This window comes from Danio aesculapii, chromosome 9 (genome assembly GCF_903798145.1).
Source record: "Danio aesculapii chromosome 9, fDanAes4.1, whole genome shotgun sequence".
Lineage (NCBI taxonomy): Eukaryota > Metazoa > Chordata > Actinopteri > Cypriniformes > Danionidae > Danio > Danio aesculapii.
The window spans coordinates 47,354,851-47,379,259 of NC_079443.1; the positions used below are offsets into that span (position 1 = coordinate 47,354,851).

General features: G+C 34.9%; 1 protein-coding gene across 1 annotated transcript in view; it reads right to left on the reverse strand.

Moving 5' to 3' along the window:
- The window catches only part of hdac4 (histone deacetylase 4), a 431,285-nt gene extending 407,707 nt beyond the window's left edge, over positions 1–23,578 (reverse strand). Inside the window, exon 1 of the mRNA XM_056465891.1 lies at positions 23,490–23,578. The gene's annotated coding sequence lies outside the window, so the exon portion shown is untranslated. The remainder of the gene's footprint in view (positions 1–23,489) is intronic.
- Between the last annotated feature and the right edge of the window lie 831 nt (positions 23,579–24,409).

Sequence of the window (24,409 nt, forward strand, 5' to 3'; positions counted from 1 at the left end):
GTATAATTAGTATCTTAATTTTAATGTGTTTTTTGTTGGTCAGCTATCTACAATTAAACTAAAAAACTAATAACATAAGCAGTCATGACAGATCATATGGTGTGGTCCATGATTTATATATTTATTTAGTTCATTATTATTATTATTATTATTATTGCAATAACAACAAAACAGTCCCAGTATATACAAATAAAACAGAATGTCTGTCCGATTATAGGTTTTCAATAATAAGGGAATTATGAATTTAATTTAAATATTATAACATGTATTTGTGACAATTTGCTTTATTTCGTAGATTTGAGTTATGAATTAATACAGTATCGCAATACTACTTGGTATCGTGATACATCAACTGGTAAAGTATCATGGCCTAAATCTATGGTATCGTGACAACCTTATCTCAAAGAATGAAAGCTGGATATTACATAGAATAACGGAGGTGGTCTGAGTTAAGGCTGAAAAAGTAATTATGGAGGAATTATGACGTCAGGCCAAAATGAAACTTGGGGTTAGACTAAGGTTTAATCAGAACTACATTGTTATTAAAGATTATAAAAGACAAACCATTTCTACTTCCCCTGGAATAACATGCACTTATGAATCACAAGCACTTATGAATCATTCGCTTTGATAAAATGCATTAAAAAAAAAGATCCACTTTAATTTCATGCTGACATATATCCATAAGTGCATGCATAAGATTCAAATGTCACCAAATCAGTCCATGATGATTCAGAAACTGGGACTTGGACACATTCAACTTGAGTGCTTTTCTAAATTCAGTCAAACCCATCAGAAACACCAGCTGTGATGCGGGAAACCATCACACACACACATATATCCAAGACTCCAAGACATGCCTGGTTTACATTTACACCAGACGACTCCAAACCACACATCTATGCCCTCAAAAATCACAAATAAAACACTGGATTCCGATTAAAGGTGCCAAGAAAATGTGATTTAATCTTAGCGACTCCCAAAAGCTGGCGTGAGTTTTTCTGCGCACACCAGGAGAAGGTGTTGCATCACAGGCCTCAGAACGAAGCGAAGCATAATACTCTATTAATCTGTTTGTTTTAGACGAGCGCGTCTCTGCACAAACACACACAATCTTTACGGGACGTCTGATTCTTCCAGCTTTTGCTCTGGAAGTGAGCATGGCTTCTCACTGGGGCCAGGTGGCGTGGATTACATGTACTGGAGGGAGTTTAGTTCCAGCTCCTCCGGCAGGCTTTTTGCACTTGCTGTCATCGCATGTCTCAGATGGCGCCGTTCCCGCCCCATGAGCGCAATCAACAAAAGGCCAAAGTGGACATTCATGAACAGAGTAAATAGCTTTGTTTCCATTTAAAGATGTCAAAACTGGAACTTGTACACAACATTTGTGAATAAATCACATCAAATGAGTCAAAGAGAACTAAATCGTCACTTCCTGATAAACTGGTGTAACAGGTTATAAAAATGCTTCCACTTGTTTTTATTTTATGTACATGGCCCTTTAATTCTAAATGACCCCCCTCTCTGTTCATTGGCTGGTGGCATGTTATTAACTAGTTCCGGACAGGTCATTATTATTCGCGCCAGCCAAGAGAGTGGTCGTGAGTGCTCCTGTAAAATATATATTTTTTTGTTTTTATTATTCATAATGTATCATTTCTTTGTACATACAACTTTATAATTGCTAATAGACACCCATCATTGCAGGACGACATGTTAGACTGCCGAAACTGATCACTGTGGTTTTACTCTGTTTACCAGGTACATGATTTAATATTTACTGTGTTTCTGAACTCATGTTATATGTTTAATGGATTATTATTTGCGCCAGCCAAGAGAGTGGTCGTGGACGACATGTTAGACTGCCGAAACTGATCACTGTGGTTTTACTCTGTTTACCAGAATAAAGTGATCTGTTCAAGGCGTGATTGGGTGTCAGGTCTCATCTGTACAGTACACAACGCAGAGGAAACCGGGTACTAACCGTTACACTGGCACCCAAATATCAAAAAGAAAAATGGAAATTGTTGGATTTGGAGAAGCCAATGTGGGCCTTTTTTCTTATAGAATACACACTTACACACTTTGGCATTTCCATTAAGCATTTGTTTATTTCAAAATACACAAACATGGATGGAAAAGTGAAATGTGAGAATGCACTGGCAAACACTTGAGACACAACCATTTACTGGTGCACAGAGCTGTAGGTAAACTGCATAACTTAAGAAATGCATACAAGTAATTTAGATCAATGCATACAGTGGGGAAAATAAGTATTGAACATCACCATTTTTCTCAGAAAACATAATTCTAAATGTGCCGTTGACTTTTACCCGGATGTTGGTAACCACTAAAGAAATCCATATATGCAAATAAATCAAATCTAATTAGTTTACAAATTAAGTTATTCGTAATAAAATTAAATGGCGTAGAGAAAAAGTATTGAACACATGAAGACAGAGCGTACAGGTGTACAGAAATGCAGTGAAAGCCCAGACAGCAGCTGATATCTCCACCACGCAGACCTTTACCAGAGTGGACATTTCCTGGCATTTTGCAGGAAATTACATAATTAAAAGCCAAAAAGTATAAACCTTTGTTATTTATATATAAATATATATATATATATATAATAAAAAAAAAAAAAAAAAAAAAAAAAAAATATATATATATATATATATATATATATATATATATATATATATATATATATATATATATATATATATATATATATATATATATATATATATATATATATATATATATATATATATATATAAATAAAAAATAAAATTATATATATATATATATATATATATATATATATATATATATATATATATATATAAAATAAATAAATATATATATATATATATACAATAAATAAATAAATAAATAAATAAATAAATAAATAAATATATATATATATATATATATATATATATATATATATATATATATATATATATATATATATATATATATATATATATATATATTCAATTCACCTTTATTTGTATGGCGCTTTTACACTGTAGATTGTGTCAAAGCAGCTTCACATAAAAGGTCATAGTAAATTGAAACAGTGTAGTTTAGTTTGTAGTGTTTAAGTTCAGTTCAGTTTAGCTCAGTGTGGTTTAAAAATCACTATTCAAATTTTTGGGTCAACTATCCCTTTAAGCACTCAAAACTGATCTGACAACCCACTTCAGCTGCAATGTATATGTAGTCATTAAACAAAAATGATTCTTGTTTGAACAGCGGAGCACAGCAATTACACCAAAATTACACGCTTCACTTTCAAGAGCCAAAGAAACCAGCATCGTTTGCAGTGGTGCTCGTCTACATGAGGCGTACTGTTTTCCTGAGAGTGTTAAATGGAGTGAGTTTCCTCCATGAGCCCGACTCAACACTACAGCTCAGTCACTCACTCCCGTCACGGCTCACAGATCACTGACCGAAAACATTCGTCCCAAACCACAAATGGCCCCGGCAGCAAGACCAGCGCGACCGTGTGAACCGCAGTGATGCAGGGTTGACTTGAGGGAAACCCTTGATATTAAAGTCAAAGTGGCGTTTGAAGAGCCGTTTTTGCCCTCAAGCTCTGCTTCTATTCTCAGCCCAGACCTATTTTAGTAAAGGGGCTCCTCTTGAATTTAGATCACCATGTAGGAGCGTGTCAAAACATGTTAACCGCACCTCATCGGAAGTGGTCAAACATTATCTCCATCAAGGGTTTGCTGGGTAAAGCGTGTTAGCGTACGAATTATATTTAGCCACAATCGCCACTGATTTGAGGACGATAATTGCTTTGGATTGCTTTGCACGCCGTTAATGTGCATGTAAGGTTCATGTTTCCAAGTGGCTGGACTCCACGCTCTGCAACCATCAGACTATGTTTGTAATTTCAGTCATGTTGCTCACGTACCAAAACATTGTCTCAAGTGACAGCGGCGTCTTCTAACGTAGACACGCATGGATGAAATAACGTCTGATACATGACAAGATAGTGCACACGCGACACAACAGACTCAAATGAAGCATATCTATCTAAAGTTTCTGACGTATGTTGGACGTACATTAGGTTTGGCTCTATACCAGAAGGTTGGTTGAACATTTTTATTTCTCAAAAGAGGTTAATATAAATAAATTATATTACTGTTAATGCTTGTATCCTCAGTCTGAAGTTGTATAATCAAGCCATCCAAAATTAAAATGTTATCATATGAAAATGGCAATAATCAGGGAGTGAGTTACAGAAAGGTTTGACTGCCTAAATGAGGCTTTATCCCTCTGAAAGAACATCAAAACAAGATACTGGGGGGATTCTGCTCTTTAAACAGTGGAAATATATATCTGCAATATCACACGAGTAGCAGTGCGATATGGCTGTATATCAGCACTGGTGGGAGGCAGCGCCCTCTCGTAGCACTGCTACTCGTGTGATATTGCGTTTATACAACAGTTCGATGGCACAATCTTGTATATAAAAAAGAAAATCAAACACGGAGAGTCTAAAACCCTTTAGTATTAGGAACTAGGGGTGGGCGATATGACCTAAAATTAATATCACGGTATTTTTCATCTTTTGAACGGTGACGGTATAATATCACGGTATTACTTTCAATAGCAAAATAATATACATCTCAAGGAAGAACGGACAAAAGAAAGTCTCACTTCTATCACTCTGTAAAAGTTTTGGTTTGGGTTTGTGTCATTGTAAATGCTCAGTCTCGTTATGAGCTGATCTTCATTTTTCTGTGTTGGTGGAGTCAGCCGCACTAATTCATGAGCAGAAAGAGTAGGATTGTCATGATGACCACCAGCGCGGTACCGCTCTTTGTTATGACCTGTAGTTTCAGTGTAAACTTAGTAAAGGCAAGTTTCTTAGGCGATAATGTGTAGAGTATTAGATTTTACATTTAGCAGACATTTGCGCCGAACACGCAGTGAATGCACTCGATTCGGGCACCTTCTCCGAAAACACTCGATTGATCTCAGCTGGCGGATCAACATTTACCTCATGTTATGATCGCTGTCATCTGCGCCAATATTATAACTTTGGGGGAGGTTTGCAAACCTGTGTACTTTCACTCTTCAGCCGTTTGCATTTCCTGCTGTAACAAAAGCTCCCTGTTATCTGACAGCGGGAAGCATTGAGTGATCGACAGCTAATATGAACCAATAGAGCGGCAGGGTAGAGCGATTCAGCAAGTTCTTAGAGAAAATCAAATCAGGTCGCACTACAACCATTATATTCAGTCGCACAAATGCTCCCAAATATATTATGAGGGCGCATGCATTACATTTCAGCCGCACATGCGACCAAAATGGTCGCAATTTCGAGCCCTGTAGTATAAGGACAGGTATTCAGACCACAACTGAACGTTTGAAGAAAATTTAATGCCTTATTTACAATTAGCTATTATTGATGTAAATGCAGCCGTTCAAGGCACATAATTGATTTATTACGGTATTGACGGTATTAGAAAATCCATGTCGTGGCGCAATGTCACACCGGTGATGACTATGACACCGGTGTACCGCCCACCCCTATTAGGAACTACTTTCTTCCACCATTCATTCACATCTGCAGCTGATGTCAGAACAGCAGAAGCCATTACTAATTCACCAACGTCACTTTAGAGCTAACGTTTGAGTGATTCTCTATAGCGTAATGTGAAGCGGCGCTTCTGGTGTGTGACCCCCTTAAGGTGATGACAAAACAGCTGATTTTGCTCACAATTTAAGATTATAAGGCTGAACGTTACATGAAATGCCATCCATCTACAGAGATATCTCCCTACAGTCTATTACAGTCTACAGTATTTCTCTGTTGTCGTTGGTATTGTGATGGGTGCCAGGTGTACCAGCAATTATCAGGAGACTTTAGGGATTAAAAAAAGGAGACAGAAACTATTTCACTCTTCCTATTGGCCTTTATGCGTTTCTCCCAAGTGCTGTCGACTACATACATGCCAGTCAACGACAATGAGTAGGCAAAAGGAAAAGACACTCAAACATCCATCGCAAAATAAAATGTTACATTATTGAAATAAAAGAATGATACAGCTGTAGAGCGGCCATCACACACTTCTCAGAGCTTGCCAGAACTAAACTGAGCTCCCCTACATGCGTGCTTGCATCTAAAAGGTAAAACAACCACAGAAATAGTCCTCTTAAAGGGGACATTTACACACAATGCATATCAAACATTAAGCGACCGTTACAATATCACAATAATTAACCTCGAAAAAACAAGAGTAATCACTACCAGACTGCTGTTGTGTTTGCGATAAGGAGGAACGAGGCAGAATCCAGCTTTTTTTTTGACTATCCGGTCCACCTTGAAAACCTATCCTCATAAATAAACTGCATAGTTGCAATCTAAATAACTACATTCTCGACTAAAAAAGCCTCAAAAGTACATTTTGTTGTCTTACAACGGTGATATTTGTCAAACTGTAGCGTCTCTGCTTGTTGCTGGCTGTATGTGGGCGGAGTAATACACAGAGGTGAAGGGTGAAGAGGCCTTTGTGTGGTGTTACTGGCAAAATATTGCACGGCTATCAGCCAATCAGATTCAAGAACCAGACAGAACTGTTGTATGTACCGATTTATTTATTTATTTATATATGTATATATATATATATATATGTATATGTATATATGTATATGTATATATATATATATATATATATATATATATATATATGGAATTCCCCCAAAAAAATGCTGACACCCGCCATCAATAACCTCTGTATAATTGGCAGACTTGCTAATGTTGATAATCAACAGAAAAAGAATAAGAGTGCTAATTTTATGTTGTCAAAAAATATATATATAATATATAAATATAGATCACATAAATTAAACAAATACACACTACCTAAATTATCAAAATTACTGTCCTCATTGACCCTCAGATTTTACAAAACATAAGACATACACACACACACACAAACACACAAAGATATTTTTAAAAACAGGAACTGCACTGATGGCCTAGTTTTAAATAAATCTATGTCAAGGAAGCAGGGGGGTTAGCGGACAGCTTCGGGACAAAAATCAGCCAAAGTCGGTCAAGCGTCCACCGGGTCTGACTGCTCATGTCTGGGGGAGTGGGTTCAACCTGGGGCAAAAAAAGAAGAGACTTACATACTCTCAGCAGCTTTTCACTCTTACATCACCTCGTCTGTGACACAGAAAAAAAAAAAAAGTGAGACATGGCTAGCTGGTCGACCGTCTAGGGTGACCATCATGGAGGAGAAGATCTGACACAGGCTGACAGGCCCGAACAGAAAAAGAGATCAGCAGGAAAATGACACCCAATTCAATATGACAGGACGCCGCCTGTGTTTGTACAATCTTCACCGCGGTTCGCTCATGTTCGCAACAGGACCAAACAATGCAAGCAGGACAAATATAACACCAGCTAGCCATTATAATGCTCTGAAGAAGCTAATGTTTAAAGCCTGCATGAACTGGAAGCTGTGACCATTTTTTTCCGTATTGTGATGCAGTTTCTAGAGAATGGAATAGTAAATGAGAAAAAGTGGGAGTGGCTTGTGTTTTCTACTGTGAGCTGATTGGATGTAGTAAAGAAGGCATTTCATTCTGAAAGATCGGGAAAAGGGTTTGGGGAGAGTTATTACAACCTAACAGACACCACCTCCTCCTCACCATTTCTGTTTGTTGTCAAAACTGACAGTTGGAGGGGCGTGGTTAAGTATGTTAGCCACGCCCAATACCTCAGACAGACGTAATCTGAGAATTTAACTGAAAACAAACAGGAAGTTCAGATTTTAATTTTAAATCACAAGGGCAAATTGTTCACCGCAAAACTAGCAATGTGAGTTAACAAAATCAATATGCTTAGTTTTGATTTCATTTGTACTTTAAAGATGCTTTAAAATGCCTTGAAATGTGCAGCTTTGATTAGTGCATGATATTAGGTGCATTCAACATGAAGCACAGCTGCAGCCGGTGATCAACGAGATTAGCTGAGCGCAGGCCGGGGGCGGAGTTGAAAACGTCAAGCCAGACACTTTGGGGGCTCAAAGTTGCGGCAGTCATGATGACCGATCACATGGCGCGATCATTTATTTATTTATTGAAATAACAACAAAAAATATATAGTACAAATAAAACAGAATACAGTCTCTACACATAAACTCCACTATAAAATCACCGCAAACATTCTGAAAATAGTGAATTCTTCCCAAAAAGAGTTCAATTCAATCCATCTGGTGAAATATATTTCATATCGCTAAAAAACTAAATATTACAATAACATTTTTTCCAAGATCGTGCAGCCCTAGTAGCACGTATATGTTTTGCAAAAATATAAACTGATGTACAAATTTCCAATGATCCTGGGTTTATTTTATTATACAACAAGAAAAGTGCCGCTTAGACAGTTTGCAAAGACTATAATTTAATTAAATAATATTCTGTTTCTTGCACAGACAGGTTTGCACCCCTGCTTTTTGGTGTTCCTCATCGCTTTGTTACATTTAATAAACTTGCAGGAGTTGATATTAACACTGTAATGGCTACCGTTAATTGTTTTTCTTTATAAGTTAGTGTTTAGATATTAGATATTAGAATTATGCAAACTGTGTTCATCTTAACTGAAAGCTACGTCATGTTTGCTAGCCTCACGCATCATGCACCTGCCAGTCAGTCAGTCAGCATGTCACCTTAAAAAGTTAAACAAATAACGCACAGCACTACTACGGTTACAGAAAAGTTTGCGCTGTAATAATTTACTTGGCTTTTAATAAATTTTGGTGCGATTATAACAAGCTTTTAAAAAAATAAACGACAATATTTTTAGTGAGAATCTGTAATGTAGCCCTGGCGGGATGAATTTTGGTGTGGCGCCCCACCATGGAAGAATGAATGTAGCGGAAACCATGCAATACAATTACGCAAAACCATATCCAAAATTATATTTGCATGTAATTGAATTACTTAACCTAGAAATGTAGGCAGCGCCCTCTAGTAGATTTGTCATCTGAAATGTGCAATAAAAACTTAGCAACGTATATTGTGTAACGAGAAGGTGAAACATGAAGACAGGGCGGGACATATTGAGAAGCTCCTCCCCCTTTCTAAAACAAAATAGACAATTGTTGCTTTCCTGTGTATGTGCACACTGCGTTGGTACACAATACAATTACGCAAAACCACATAGAAAATTGTAATTCCATGTAACTGGACTACATAACCCAGAAATCTAGTGGAATTATATTGTGTAAAATTCCCTTTCACTCGGTGGCCATCTTTGTAACACCTCCTGGGCAGTATGCTCGAGCATTCTGTCTCAATGGGGAAACATCAAATTCTCCAAACTGTTTGCCAAGCTTACGATTACATTACATATGTGGAGTCACCAATAAAATTAAACAACAGCTGGCTCATAAGTTTCATTTCTAAACGTTTAAATCAAACTAAATCGTAATTTTTTTCAGGTTGTCCAAGCTAATGCACATGCGCACTCGAAAAGAACGAGATCACGACACCAACCTCATTTTATGGGCAATACGGACACTAAAGAGCATTTCATTCGGCTGAAATTTTAACGAGAAGGTGATGTCATCACAATTACACATTGCCACTATTTTGGAGCACAAATTATTAAAGAGAAACTTCAGCCTTCATAATAAAACAAAAACCAAAAAAACCTTTTTATTTCATTGAGAATTTAATGTGATGTCACCGAGCGGAAATGACTGTGGTTTTAATAAGACCTTTGACTGTTTGGAAGATTTGAATGAGTATAAAAGCTGGGAGTCAACACCGAAAGCAAAGTCTTTGGGAAGTCAGTTCCACGCCTGACCATAAAAATCTCCTTTTCCTGACGTCTTTTCCCCAGCTAAATCTCTGTGTCACATTCCATTAAAAACTATAAAGTTACACAACTTTTGAGGGAACCGTATTGGAAAGAAAACTAGTCTAGTCCCAGGCAGGCAGTGATTTTGAGTGTTTTTCGCCAAGGCTGACGTGGTACTGGTGTTGTGTGCCATTAAATTCACTCTCATGCCACTATGGCCAAATGTTTCATTAAGGAATTCAATCATCTGCTGACGTTTTTGATTTGGCTAGTGCAAGACACGTTAAAAAAAAGGGCTGGCTGAGAAACCAATGGCATATGTTTAAACCAGTGATTTAGTGCAGAAGGTGTTCATTTTAAGAAATTACCTCAGATGGAAATGAACATTCAGTCATTATTTACTCACCCTCATGACGTTCCAAATTTGTGCGCTTTTTTCTGCATAAAACTTGAACATGATTTTTTTTAATTAATCTTAGCACAGTTTTTTCAGTGATCAGGGTAATTATCATTAACTAAAACGAAGGTGGTATTGACAACTCCATTTTAAACGATAAACTATGGTCGCACTTTACAATAAGCTTTCATTAGTTAAAGCATTTACTAACATGAACTAATTGTGAACAATAGTTGTAGAGCATTTATTTATCATAGTTTAGGATTTACTTATGCATTAATAACATCCAAATAAACAATTTATCATCAAATTAACATCAGCAAATGCACTAACACTAGCACTATGCACTAGCAAAATTAGCTAACATGAACTAACAATGAACTGTATTATCATTGACAACAACAAATACATGTCTTAATTAACATGAACTAAAAGACCCTTACTGTAATGTGTTACCAAATTATAAATATAGGCCATTAAACAAATTTTATCCAATTTTTTTTATTAACTGCATAAATAAGGAACGTGATTGTTATAAAGCTCCAAAATAGACAATAATCCCTTACCTAGGAACCAGGCGCATTGATATTATGCAGTGTGACGGCACACGCTCTTTGTGCAAGCTGATGACCACGTGGGAAGTTACCTAGCTTGGGACTATTTTCAGGTGCTGTGTAATATAATTTCAACCTCTACAGCTATGTTACAGCAGCAAAGCTTCTCGATTATTATGCTGGAAAGTGTTTAGTTCCTAAACCTAGAAAATAAAACTTTTCATTTTCTGTCAGTCTTGTTACATGATGTAACCACAGAAAAGACATCTTTTAATAGGAAAATTGTCCAAAATCTTTGGTCATTTTTGAGCAAGATGCTAACGGTCCAATCTGATTCAAAGATCTATGCTAAGCTAAGCTAAGCTATAAGTGCTCCAGCCAGACCCAGAGACAGTCTGAATAGATTCAAGAACAGTTAAAAAAAAAAAAAAAACACTATTTAAGACGCCGTTCATATATCGTGTCCAAAAGTATGTGGAAAATGTGAGAGCATCACATCCTTAATCTTTTTTAATGCGGTTTGCCATTGCTAGGTAACCATCAAACATTTTCTCAGAGGATGACAAACTAACAAAACATTGCTGCAGCTCTGACAAAAATTATTTATGGAGAAAATTAAAAAGCACTGCAGTGTTTGGGTGCTCTGTGTTTGTCTGAAGTAATTAGTCTACTGAAATATGAATATTCCATACAAATTATGAAGCCGATCGGTCAGTTCTTGTCATGCGAGTCGGTGCGCTCGCGGCATTCTAAAAAGTTGAGATGTTTCCAACTAGGTGCGCCTGGAAAAGCACGAGCACATTGCGCCGCTTGCCTGGAAACAACGAATTTGCGCATGCAAAAGACGCAATATATGAACAGCCTACAGTACATTTGAAATAAGTTGAATATTCCTTTAAGGGATTTTTATTAGAAATGTGGCATCTTCATCACTCGTTTCTCATGCGATACTTTGAAATGCGCAATTAACCCAAGGTGTTGGAAATGCAGCTTTTTTTTTAAGAATCAGCATAGGACCTCGAGCCGGGAATCAACCTTGAGTCGCAGTGAACATTTGGCTATTGAAGAAACATGGCACTAGTCAATTAAGGGGTGGTCCACTATGATATCATATTTTAAACTTTAGTTGATGTGTAATGTAGCTGTGTGAACCTAAACAACACCTCTGAATGGAAGACGCTCATAGTCCAATGCAAGGGAGACAGAGTTAGCTAAGCAAAGCCTGCAGTGAACGAAGTTTGGGGACAACAAAAAAATACATCCGGGTTAATGAGATAAAATATATCTACATCCGGGTTAATGTGTGTAAAAATACACTCTGGACCACCCCTTTAAGAAAATCCAAATTCTGAGGCTACGGTTGAACCAACAAAAGAACTAATAGTTGTGGAAATATTGTCATACTAAACAAACAATTTTGCCTTATAGAAAAGTAAGCCGAGTATTTGTTGTAGTGCTGGGCAAAATTTACTTATATATTTATTTATAATACTAATATGTTTAAATGAATATATAATTTGTATCGTACACATTTTCTCTTTCACATATAATATCTATCTATCTATCTATCTATCTATCTATATATATATATATATATATATATATATATATATATATATATATATATATATATCTATATCTATATATATCTATATATATAGATATAGATATATATATATATATATATATATATATATATATATATATATATATATATATATATATATATGAATGAACTACTCTTTTTATACAGATTAATGAGCAGAATATTCACCATCAGATAAACAGAGAGCAGGAAATGAGGCTTGCGTCTGTGTGTCAGCCTGGACTTTATGAGGGGCAACACAACCATCAGTCACCCTCATTCACTTTCCCTCCATCTGCGTTACGTCTGCCAGTCCAGACGTCCATTAAAACAGCTTCAAGGATCACAAGTAAAGTGACGACAAGGTTCAAACCACCTTATCTGATGCACTGCCCAATGCCCACAAACAGCTTTCATTAAAGCCATCATATAAACAGACAAGCTTTCCATTATTGAAATCTTGGGTTTCAGACAAACCCAGTTTGCCAAATGAACTCAAGCCTCGCCAAGTTCTGCCAGAGCACAAAGGAAAACTGAACAGGCATTTAAGCTAACCAAAAGTGACACAGGCACTAAATCATTCCTCAGTGAGGCGACAGCGGCATTCAGACCACTGAATCTAATAGCCAAATATGAAAAGTCTGTCATGATTTACTCATCCTTTACTGTCAATCCAAACCTTTGTGAACGTCTTTGTTCTGTGAAACACAAAATATTCAAATATGAAGACTATTCGTCTTGCTCTTTCGCATATAATAAAGATTAAACTATGATGAGTAATAATGACACGATAAATACTGGAAAATTAAGATAGGGATACATGATGGGAAGACAATTTTAATTAACGACAAGTAAAAAAAACAGGTTTCTTGTTTGTAGGACTGCTCAATTTGGTCATACATTGTATATATCAAATATGACTGCAATAATTATAATATATTAATAATAGTAATAATAATAATAATAATAATAAAATCAATATAGCTTTGTATTGTTTTCATAAAATTGCTTTTAACTAACTAATCACAACTAATATTGAAAAATTTTATTTTACATTTTAATACACACATCCATATTTGTATGCATGTACACACACACACCAAATATTAATATACATATAAAAAAATTCAAAATGTACATTTGTGTGTGCTTGTATTTACATAATAAATATACAAAGTACATGCACATATATATTATGTAGAAACAAACTTGTATTTGGTATGCTATTAGTAGGGCCAGACAGAATCTGCAGACATTTTTGCTATTTCAGCGCAGACTTCTGTAAAAAAAAATTAATGAATTTAAAAAAAAATGTTTTTTTTATTTTTTAAAGTGCGTATTTATGCGGAATGATTTTGGGAAGTATCGTAACTAAAAACTTATTATATAAAATAAACAATTAAATCTTTTTAACTTTTATTTTATGTTTACAATACAAACTGTATTGTAAATAAATCATATGAACACTTTCATATTAGTCAATATTACTGAAATTAATTAAACTTATTGAATATAAATTTACAGAAGTCAACAATGATGAGCTAAAAAAAAAATTGTCATGACATATGATGTACGTACGTACATACATGTATGTGAAGAAGAGGGGTGTCAAAATTAACTGTTTCTTCGGTGCACCGCAATGCAAATACGGACAATTCGGTATCGGTTCAGTAATAGATCATAACCGATTAATACGTACTGACGTCATTTATCTCCTATGCGCTCTGTCGCGGTAGCTTACTATGGCGAGGGAGGCGAGCATGAGTAATTAAAACACTGTAACTACTTAAAACCACAGAAACTCTGCACAATTCAATGTGTGTGTGTGTGTGTGTTTGCTGGATAGTCTTTTACTGACACTTACAGCAGAAGCCCCTATTTCACTGCGATTGAGAAAATGAAAGTAAACTCCATTTCTCTTTCTCACGAGCGCGTGTCTGATATAGATATCTGATATAAATATAGATCATATATATATATATATATATATATATATATATATATATATATATATATACATAAAACGGACAAAAAGAAAAAAAAAAACACCACTAAAAACGATGTATAATGCCAGTGCAAATTACTCTTTAACTATATTCCAGTCTTCAGAAAGCACATTAAACACCCAAGTAATAGCGTGAACCTGAAATGCTTTTTCACTACAATAAAATCTCACTTGACAGTCACGGTCACCATTCACCGAATACATACTGACAAAATGTTCATTTCTGGCTGAACTGTTCCTTTAAGGAGCTCATTTACCACCATCCTACATCTATCCAGAGACACAGCAGATGACATCAGGCCTCAGGGACATTAAGACGATCCTCGAAATAACACTGCTCGCAACAAACATCCAATTTTCCAGTTAGGGGACAACCTTTCTGCAGATCGCCAGTCGTACTTGTCGTCGGTCCAGCCGCATTTACCACCTACAGTTACACGCCGTCTCCTGTTATCGCTTTTCCTCGCTAAGCATCATGTAAGAGCGGCTGGAGCCAAATTCTGCCTCTCTTCCCTCTCTTCAGCCACAGATGCAGCAAACGGTGCAATCTGCCAATCTCCATGAGTCATCCAGCACTGTTAATTACGTCCCCTAAGGAGGAGAATTGATTAGCGAGGGTCTCAAACTGATTTAAATTGTTATTTGAGACTATATAAAGCGTGGGCCTAAACGTTGCCATTTAGTCACATTCACTAAGCGCTGTCGTTATTCAGAATCCTACTTTGCCAAGTCACACAGATTGCATGTGCGCAGAGAGAGAGAGAGAGAGAGAGAGAGAGAGAGAGAGAGAGAGAGAGAGAGAGAGATAAACGATGCTGGGTGAAAATGCACTTCATGGGGAGAAAGTTTCTCAGTTTAGTCGATAAGTGGAGTTGTGTAATGAATTATTCAATCATAGACGAGTCACCATTGGTTGAGAGGAATGTCAATCATTCAAGCCTATATTTAAAATGATAACACACGAAAAGAGACGCAAATATGTCAGACAATATATTAACAATCAAAATGTTAGCATATATACATTGCTTTTGCACAACAACAATGAATTTATTGGTTCAAATGGTAAATAATCAATAGCAATAATGTTATTTCAATGATATTATATTATATTATATTATTCATTCATTCATTTTTTTTTCGGCTTCGTCCCTTTTCAAATCTGGGGTCGCCACAGCGGAATGAACCGCCAACTTATCTAGAACATTTTTACGCATCGGATGCCCTTCCAGCCGCAACCCATCACTGGGAAACATCCATTCACATTCATTCACACACATACACAACGGACAACTTAGCCCGCCCAGGGAGAACATGCAAACTCCACATAGAAATGCCACCTGACCCAGCCGAGGCTCGAACCAGCGACCTTCTTGCTGTGAGGTGACAGCACTACCTATTGCGCCACTGCGTCGCCCCTTACATTATATCATATTATATTATGTCATGTTGTTATATTATATTATATTATACTATATTATATTATGTTATATTATATTATATTATATTATATTATATTATATTATATTATATTATATTATATTAATTTTCCTTTGGCTTAGTCATTTATTTATCAGGGTGTCGACACAGTGGAACGAACTGACAACTATTCTGGCATATGTAAGTTTTAATATATTATAATAAATATTAATTTATTATAATAATAATATAAAAGATGTTATATTATATTACAATATATTATAGATTTTTATATGACAATTGAAAGAATTTAAGTTTTTTAGGCTTAGTCAAGTAATTTTCTTTTTTTAGACTTTACAAGTCTTTACAGCCATTTATGCTTGTATTAACCTTTTGTTCCATAAAATGCATTTCTTAACATAAAATGTATTTCTTTCAACAACAAAAAAAATCTTGCTGACAGCAAACACTTGGACATTAGTGTATATACAGTACAAGTGAGATTATTCTTAAGTAATTGGATTAGTTGACTAGCTAACTAGTTAAAAAGCTTTACCCTGCAGATAATCTCACAATCTCATTTTAAATCTAAACAAAAAAGAAACTCTATTTCTATTAGCTATTATTAAATTTTTGGCTAAAGTTCAGTGACTTATTTATATATATATATATATATATATATATATATATATATATATATATATATATATATATATATATATATATATATATATATATATATTTGTTTATATTAAAAATATATATTTATATTAGGGCTGCACAATTTATCTTTTCAGCATCGATATCGCAATGTGCAAATCTGCAATAGTCACATAGCAGAATCTACAATATCAAACTGGGGTTATATTTAACAGAAAACACAGTTCAGAACATGTTACTTTACATTTGATTACTGAATTTCAATACTGTTAGAATCCACAGAAAACTATAAAGTGCCGCTTATTTCTTTTTTTGTTTGTTTTCATCTGTTTTGTGTTGTATTTAGCATCTTTTTGGATAATTTTGTGTTTGTTATGCAGATGTGCTCCCCTACAAAATCAGAACCAGCCAATGCAAAACTATGAATTCTTTCCAAATTGTTACTTAAATTATATTGTGAAATTATATTCAAATCGCAGAAAAACTAAATATCGTGCAGCCCTTTACACTATACATTTTTAACTGCATTGTAATGACTGGAATTATATTTGAGTAGAAAAACGTATTTAATTGTCATTAGATTAAAAAAATACATACAAAATAAAAGGCTTAAATGTCATTAAAAACTACTTTTTCATTGTTTTCAAAGTGAAATTAAAGCAAACAAATAAATAAATAAAACTTTCAAATCAATATAAAACCATACAAGGTCCCTGAACAACTATAACAACAACAAAAAAACAGTGTGAACATTAACTGTATGTTGTTTGTTTGCAGAAAGTGCACAACTAGGGTCATGCAAGTCTGGATTACCTCTCTGCTGCCAAGTTCTGAGAAGGGCTGCTTTGACCTTCTTCCTGTGGGGCCTGGAATTTACAAGGTCTGAGCGCCGGTCCTTGAGAGCCGGAATGTGGAAAGACGAGCGAGTTTCCTACAGGCTGTGATTAAAGCCTGGATTTATATGCCTGTGCATGATGCCACATGCTAGAACTGCAACCAGCAGCTATGTGTGACAGCAGCTCAGACCGACAAGCATGATATAACCAGCAGCACAGGACAACAGAGACGTCATCACACCAGAAAACCTGCCAACCCTCATGTTCTGTCTGATCCTTCACCTCAAGACCGTTTTTAAAGTACCAAAAACAAGATTCAACCCTCTCATGTGTAGCTATAGCTATGGAAAAAATCAGACCATCAGAAAATACTCAGTGTCTTTGGATTTAAAAGGAAAGTTCGGCCAATAATGAAAATTACCTCATTGCTTATTCTCCCTCATCTGGTATTAATAAAAATCTATATTTCCTGAATTAACCTTCATTGAAAACATTTGGTGAAACTGAATGAATACATTTATAAACATCTATAAAATATAATAAACAAATTACAAGCAAGAATACTTAAAATGGAGCAAAAAAAGACCAAATAAACAGTGCTTTATGCTTTTCCGGAGAGTCAATCTGTTTTCAAGAACAATCAAACTGTATAGTCCTCGTTTAAATGAATAAACTATTTAAATTATTCTTCATTAAAGTTACAAATGTTCTACGTTATTGTGCCAAATGCTTTATCCTCTCTTGAAATGTCTTTAAAACATATGCAAATTATACCAAAGTTTCACTCTGTTATGGTTATACGTTGCAATAACTCCACAAACCTCATGTACTCTCAACTGTTCATCAATTATAATCCCAACTCAACATATCATATCCTATCCTGCGAATGGGACTATTGCGGGGACACACATTGCGATATTGATGCTGAAACAACATATTGTGCGACCCTAATATACATTATCATAGCTTTAAAAATGTAAAAAATGAGTAGACCATCAGAAAATTCTCAGTTACTTTTGGATTTAAAGGAATAGTTAACGCAAAAATGAAAATTACCTCATTTATTCTCCCTCATCTGGTATTAATAAAATCAATATTTGCTGAATTGTCCCTAGTTTTCTAATAACAACTGAAAACATGCTGTTTTCTTCAGAAGAAAAAAAAATGTCATCATGGCTTTAAAAATGTTAAAATTAGTAGATCATTAAACAAACTCTCAGTTTCTACTGAAGTTAAAGGGATAGTTCACCCAAGAATTAAAATTCCCACATCATTTATTCTCCCTCATCTGGTATTAATAAAATCAATATATGCTGAATTGTCCCTGATTTTCTAATAACAACTGAAAACATGCTGTTTTCTTCAGAAGAAAAAAAAATGTCATCATGGCTTTAAAAATGTTAAAATTAGTAGATGATTGAACAAATTCTCAGTTTCTACTGAAGTTAAAGGGACAGTTCACCCAAGAATTGGGTTCCCTCATCATTTATTCTCCCTCAAGTGGTATTAATAAACAATTATTATATATATTTACTGAATTAACCCTGATTTTCAACCCTGATTGAAAACATTTGTTAAAACTGAAAAATGTATATATCATCATGACTTTAAAAATGTAAAAACTAGTAGACCATTAGAAAAAAAATCTTATTTCTACTGAATCTTAAGGGAAAGATTCAAAAAAAAGAAACTGTCCCAACACAAATTATTTAGGTTAACATAATTGATTTTACAAACTTAAGTAGATTGAACATGAAACAATCATCATCTATTCTCCCTCATCTGGTATGAATACAATCAAAATTTGCTGAATTAACCTTGGTTTTCAGGTTTTAGGGCTGGACGATAAAATCAGTATCGATATTTATTAAACACCACTGTCAATATCGATAAAAATAAAAAAAGATTTGGTATGTAGTTTTGGTATGAAGCACTATAGTTTTATTTAAATGCGGCTGCTGAGTGCACGCATTGGAAGCAATGGCAATAAGCTTAGGGTGTCAGTTTGTCATTTCCAATGGAGGCGCGTGACTTGCATGACATGCACATAATGTGCAAGCAGCGCACACATGACGTGCACGCATTTTTCAGGAGCACCGAGCACACTGCAAACCAACCAGAACTAACCAATCTGCTTCACACTTTGTATGGAATATACACATTTCAGTAATAATGGTAGACTTATTACCTCAGACAAACACAACAGATCCAAAGACTGCAGCGCTTTTAACTTTTCTCCATAAACTTGTATCAAAGATGCAGCAATTTGTCAGATTTTCATCCTTTGAGAAAACGGTCGATGTTCGTCTAGTTACGAGACATGCCATAATAAATGTTGAAGGAAAGCACATGCGCGGACTTCACATCAAGTCAAAATAATAACACAAGCAAAAATGAGTGCCATATAGCAGCAGTCAGGAGATTGTAATTAAAAAAAGTATGCAAGGATGGCACCAGAGGGGTTTCTTTTCTTGAGCATCCCAGCCACTGGCTCCCCATCTAAAAGAGTTTTAAGCATAGGGGGTAATAGTCATTTAACTTTGTAATGTTGCAGTATGTATTTGAATAATGATGACTGGTTCCTTTACTTGAAAGCTCAGATTTGATTATTATAATTTGGTTTGTTTACAGAGTTTGAGGTTTACTTTGTCATTATTATTCACACCTTACAGATGTTGATCTACCTTTACCATTGCACACACTTTGCAACATTTTATTTATCAAGTTTAAGAGTCTCTTCAACACTTATGTTTATTTTATTATAAAGAGATGTTTATGTATATTATATGTTTTGTTTTAATATTTTTGTTTTTGACTATTAAAACTATTTGCCTTAGTAATGTTGATCAACTAAAATAAAGTAGTTAAATAACAAAAACTTAATATTCATGAATATATTGTTAAAAAAATCTTCAATTATTATCAATATCAAATGATATGAAACATGATATTGTGATTTTTTTTGCAATATCGCCCAGCCCGATTTCACTGAATGCACAACTGAAAACATTTGTTGTTTTCTGCAGAAGAAAAAAAAAATTACAGTATTTAGTTTTTTTAATTTTGAAGAAATGTTAGCTAATGTAACTTTACAGAATTTAACAAATATTAACATTCAAATCCATATCTAATAAATCCAGTAAACTTTTATAGAATATATGGTCTCATTTTTTATAAAAAAAAAATTTAACTGTACACTATTAATCTTATGAAAAAATTCTTTATTGACTGTAAACAGACACTAAACTATATGAACTCCACAATATTACTATATTAAGACTACTTCGTGTTGCAAGAGAATATCAACAATTTGTTTGCTGTTGTTTAAGTCAGTTAACCATAACAAATGAACTAAAGGTATAGTAAGCCTTCATTCATTCAATCATTTATTTATTTTCCTTCGGCTTGGTCCTTTTATTTATCAGGAGTCGCCACTAGGGCTGCACAATTCTGGCTAAAATGAGAATCACGATTTTCTTACAATTCTGTAGATGCAAACTAAAGATTAAAATGAGTCTGTTGTTATTATTATTTCTCAAACATATGGTAAAACAACAATAATAATATTAGGCCTATGTGTAGGTCCACTGTTGGTTAAAAATGCTATATTTTGTATAGATTAGGAACGGTGGACATGAACAGACTTTAAATATGTCCTGTTTGTTAATTCACAGTACAGTGATGACATAAACTATTCATAATTCTTAAGTTGAATTATTATGTTTGAGACATTTGCTTGTCATTTGTCAGTGACAATAATATTAGACCTTTTTTTTACTGGTAAAATAAGACATTTGTCATTATCAGATTCCCGCTTGCATAATTTTAAAAATCATATAGGCTAGAGTAGTTATACTGATCCAGTAAACATTTATTTCATTCACAACACTGTTTCACTATAAAAGAAAAAACACATCAAATGCTTGTCGTAATCATAACTATAAAATGCGATTGATTGACATTTAAATGATATGTGAGCAGGTTTCACTTTCACTTCCGAGTGCAGCTCACGGCTGTGGGAAAAAAAACACACACAATCAAATCATACTTCCCTCGCGACTCTCACACGATCCCTTTGTGCAATAAACTGAACGTTATTTACAGCTTTATTAGATGTTATCAAAGTCCCTTTAAGGCAAGTCATTTCACTCGGCGGCCATGTTTGAAACGCCTCTCAGGCAGTATGCTCGGGCATTCTGTTTGTATGGGGAAACATCAAAATCTAGAAAAAAACTGCTTGCCAAGCTTACAATTTCATATTACGAATAACTAATAGAAATAAACAACAACTGTCAGTTTAGTTTCATTTCTAAATCATACAATATCTTCAGAAACTCACGTGTGGTCCGAACCTGATCGCTGATTGACTCCTGTACTAGAAGGCGGGGCTTCATTTGCCATATTGACAGTTACACTTTTCCCCCATTAAAAAGTATACGAGTGACATGTCTTGTGTATTTTAGAGTCTTTGATGTTATTCATAGCCTATGCAGGTTCTGTTCACTAAAGTAGGCATCCTTGGCATTCACTCGTGCGTCCTCTCGGTAGTAAACAAACAGCTCGCGGTCAGCTCACGTGTGATTTCGTGGCCGCGAATACATCATTAAGTTGAGACAGAAATAACATTTTTGGGTAAATTATACCTTATAAATACAGCATGAGACACTTTTAACACCATTTGGAGGTGTCCATGTTGCTCTGAAGACTTGTGCGTTCGCCTTTACGCTTATCTCCTGACCTTGAAAATATAATTGGCTGAATCGCAGAAAAGCTGAATTAAGATCACGTGTAGAGTCGAATCGAGATCGCCATCTTTTTTCGAATAATCGTGCAGCCATAGTCGCCACAGCGAAAATGTAAATTTCCTGATTGTGTACTGAAAATCTTTGGGAAATTACTTCGTTTTGGTCTTATTTGTCAGCTCGGATTATGTGGATAAAAATCCTCAAACTGTTTGGACCAAAACATTCATTTATCATCAGCTGAAGAACTTCAGGGCTTGGAAGACAGTAAACAATCAAGAAACAACTATATTGAGGTAAAGTTGGCTTTATAATCACACATTTGGACTTTCTCCTTAAGAATACAACATCAGAAAAGTATTATCTGCAAATTATAAATACTGAAATCATATTAGCAGCCAATGGCTATCAAAGTACAACACTGTTCAGTCAAATAAATAGTTCTAATGTTGTTTTCAAGTCATACTCGCATATGACTTCAGACCGCATATTCAAAGTAGCGTGGTAAACAATATAGTGAGCATGTCACAAGTTATCACAGAAGGAATATGTGTGGATATAAAACCAACTTTGCCTCAATAAGAACTATAAACTATTAATTTAACTACGCAAGTGATTCCTGATCATCTAAATTCACTTTCATCCCTTCAAGTGCTGTCAAAACACGCAGAAGGGCTCCTCAGAGATATACAGCCTACACAAGAATCATCAGTTATGCGTGTGACGTCAGAGCTTTCATAAACAAAAAGGAACCCATGCTGTTTATTGACCTGAACTCCCCTATATAATGGTTAACCAAGAGCTGAAACAATGTAGAAGCTTCTTTAACCAAATACTGAAAAAATAAAATAAATGCTGATTTGAACCATTCAAGCTGCACAAAACAAATCTACCAAGTCCTAAAAAGCTCTCAAAAATATTGTGACACGAAAAGCTGGCATCTGTCATAACGTCAATCAAAACACTGCATGTATTAATAATACACATTCATACACATTACACATTAAACATCCATAGACATACGTGAATATTAAACGTATATTTAACGTATTTGACAGCCAAAACGTCAATATTTTCACTATCAATATGTAAAAGCAAACATATTGTCCGTAGCTCACCTGAACACCATTATAGCTAAACAGTTCAGCAATATACCTTCATTTTGATCCTAAATACAACATTCTGATTAAAATATGCCTTCGTACAAGGAAAACGCATGAAGTCTGAAATGAAACGTGACACACACACACGCAACTACTGCGAGAGTTACGATTCACCACACACATACAAACATACATACATACATACATACACATACACAAACAAACGCGCGCGCGCACAAATAGTGTTTTGATTGTTTCATCTGGTCGCCCACAAGTTTCTTTCTCTTGCTTCAGTGCTCAGTGCATTTGGGGATAAATGTATTGGAGGATGCGTGAGAATGGTCGCTCACCTCTCCGCAGCTTCGCCGCGTTCGGACGCAACGCTCCGGACTTTATTCCCGTTGGAGAGCGCGCCAACGACGGATCCACTCACCGACGGATTCCGCCATACTGGATTGTGGCGCGCGGATCACGTGTCGAATCCCCGGCGCATGTCCTCCAGAGGCGGGCGCTCACGCTCGGCAGAGCCCCGCGACTCATGTGGGATGGGGCTCGTGAAGGAGGACTGAATGGTTTCAGGTTTTTAACAGTCGCCAACGAGTGTTTTGGTCAACAGATTGCTACATTGAATCATTTAGAAGACATACCTTAAATTTATTCAAGCACACAGAAATCAACACAATAGACATTTTTTAAATAATAAGGATTATATATATATATATATATATATATATATATATATATATATATATATATATATATATATATATATATATATATATATATATATATATATATATATATATATGCTTTTATATTGTAATAAATAAAAATATGTACAGTTGAAGTCAGAATTATTAGCCCTCCTGTGATTCTTTTTTTTTTCTATTTTTAATATTTCCCAAATTATGTTTAACAGAGCAAGGTTTTTTCACAGTATTTCCTATAATATTTTTTCTTCTAGAGAAAGTCTTATTTGTTTTTTTTCGGCTAGAATAACTATTATAATTACCCTATTTTATTCATAACCCACAGAGTATAGTTAATATTTACATTAAGAAAACAACAAAAACAACATACAAATAAAAATCCATCAGCCTTTCAAATTTTAATTAATTTATTTTTTCCATTGGATTGCGATCACCGGGGAGTTTGGATTAACCACACAGCAATAGCTTCAGCTGCAGCAAATTTATTTTAGAGAGCCAGGTTAAACTTTCTGACAACCATTAGGGCAATCTAATGCATTAAAGTAAGATATTTAAGGTTA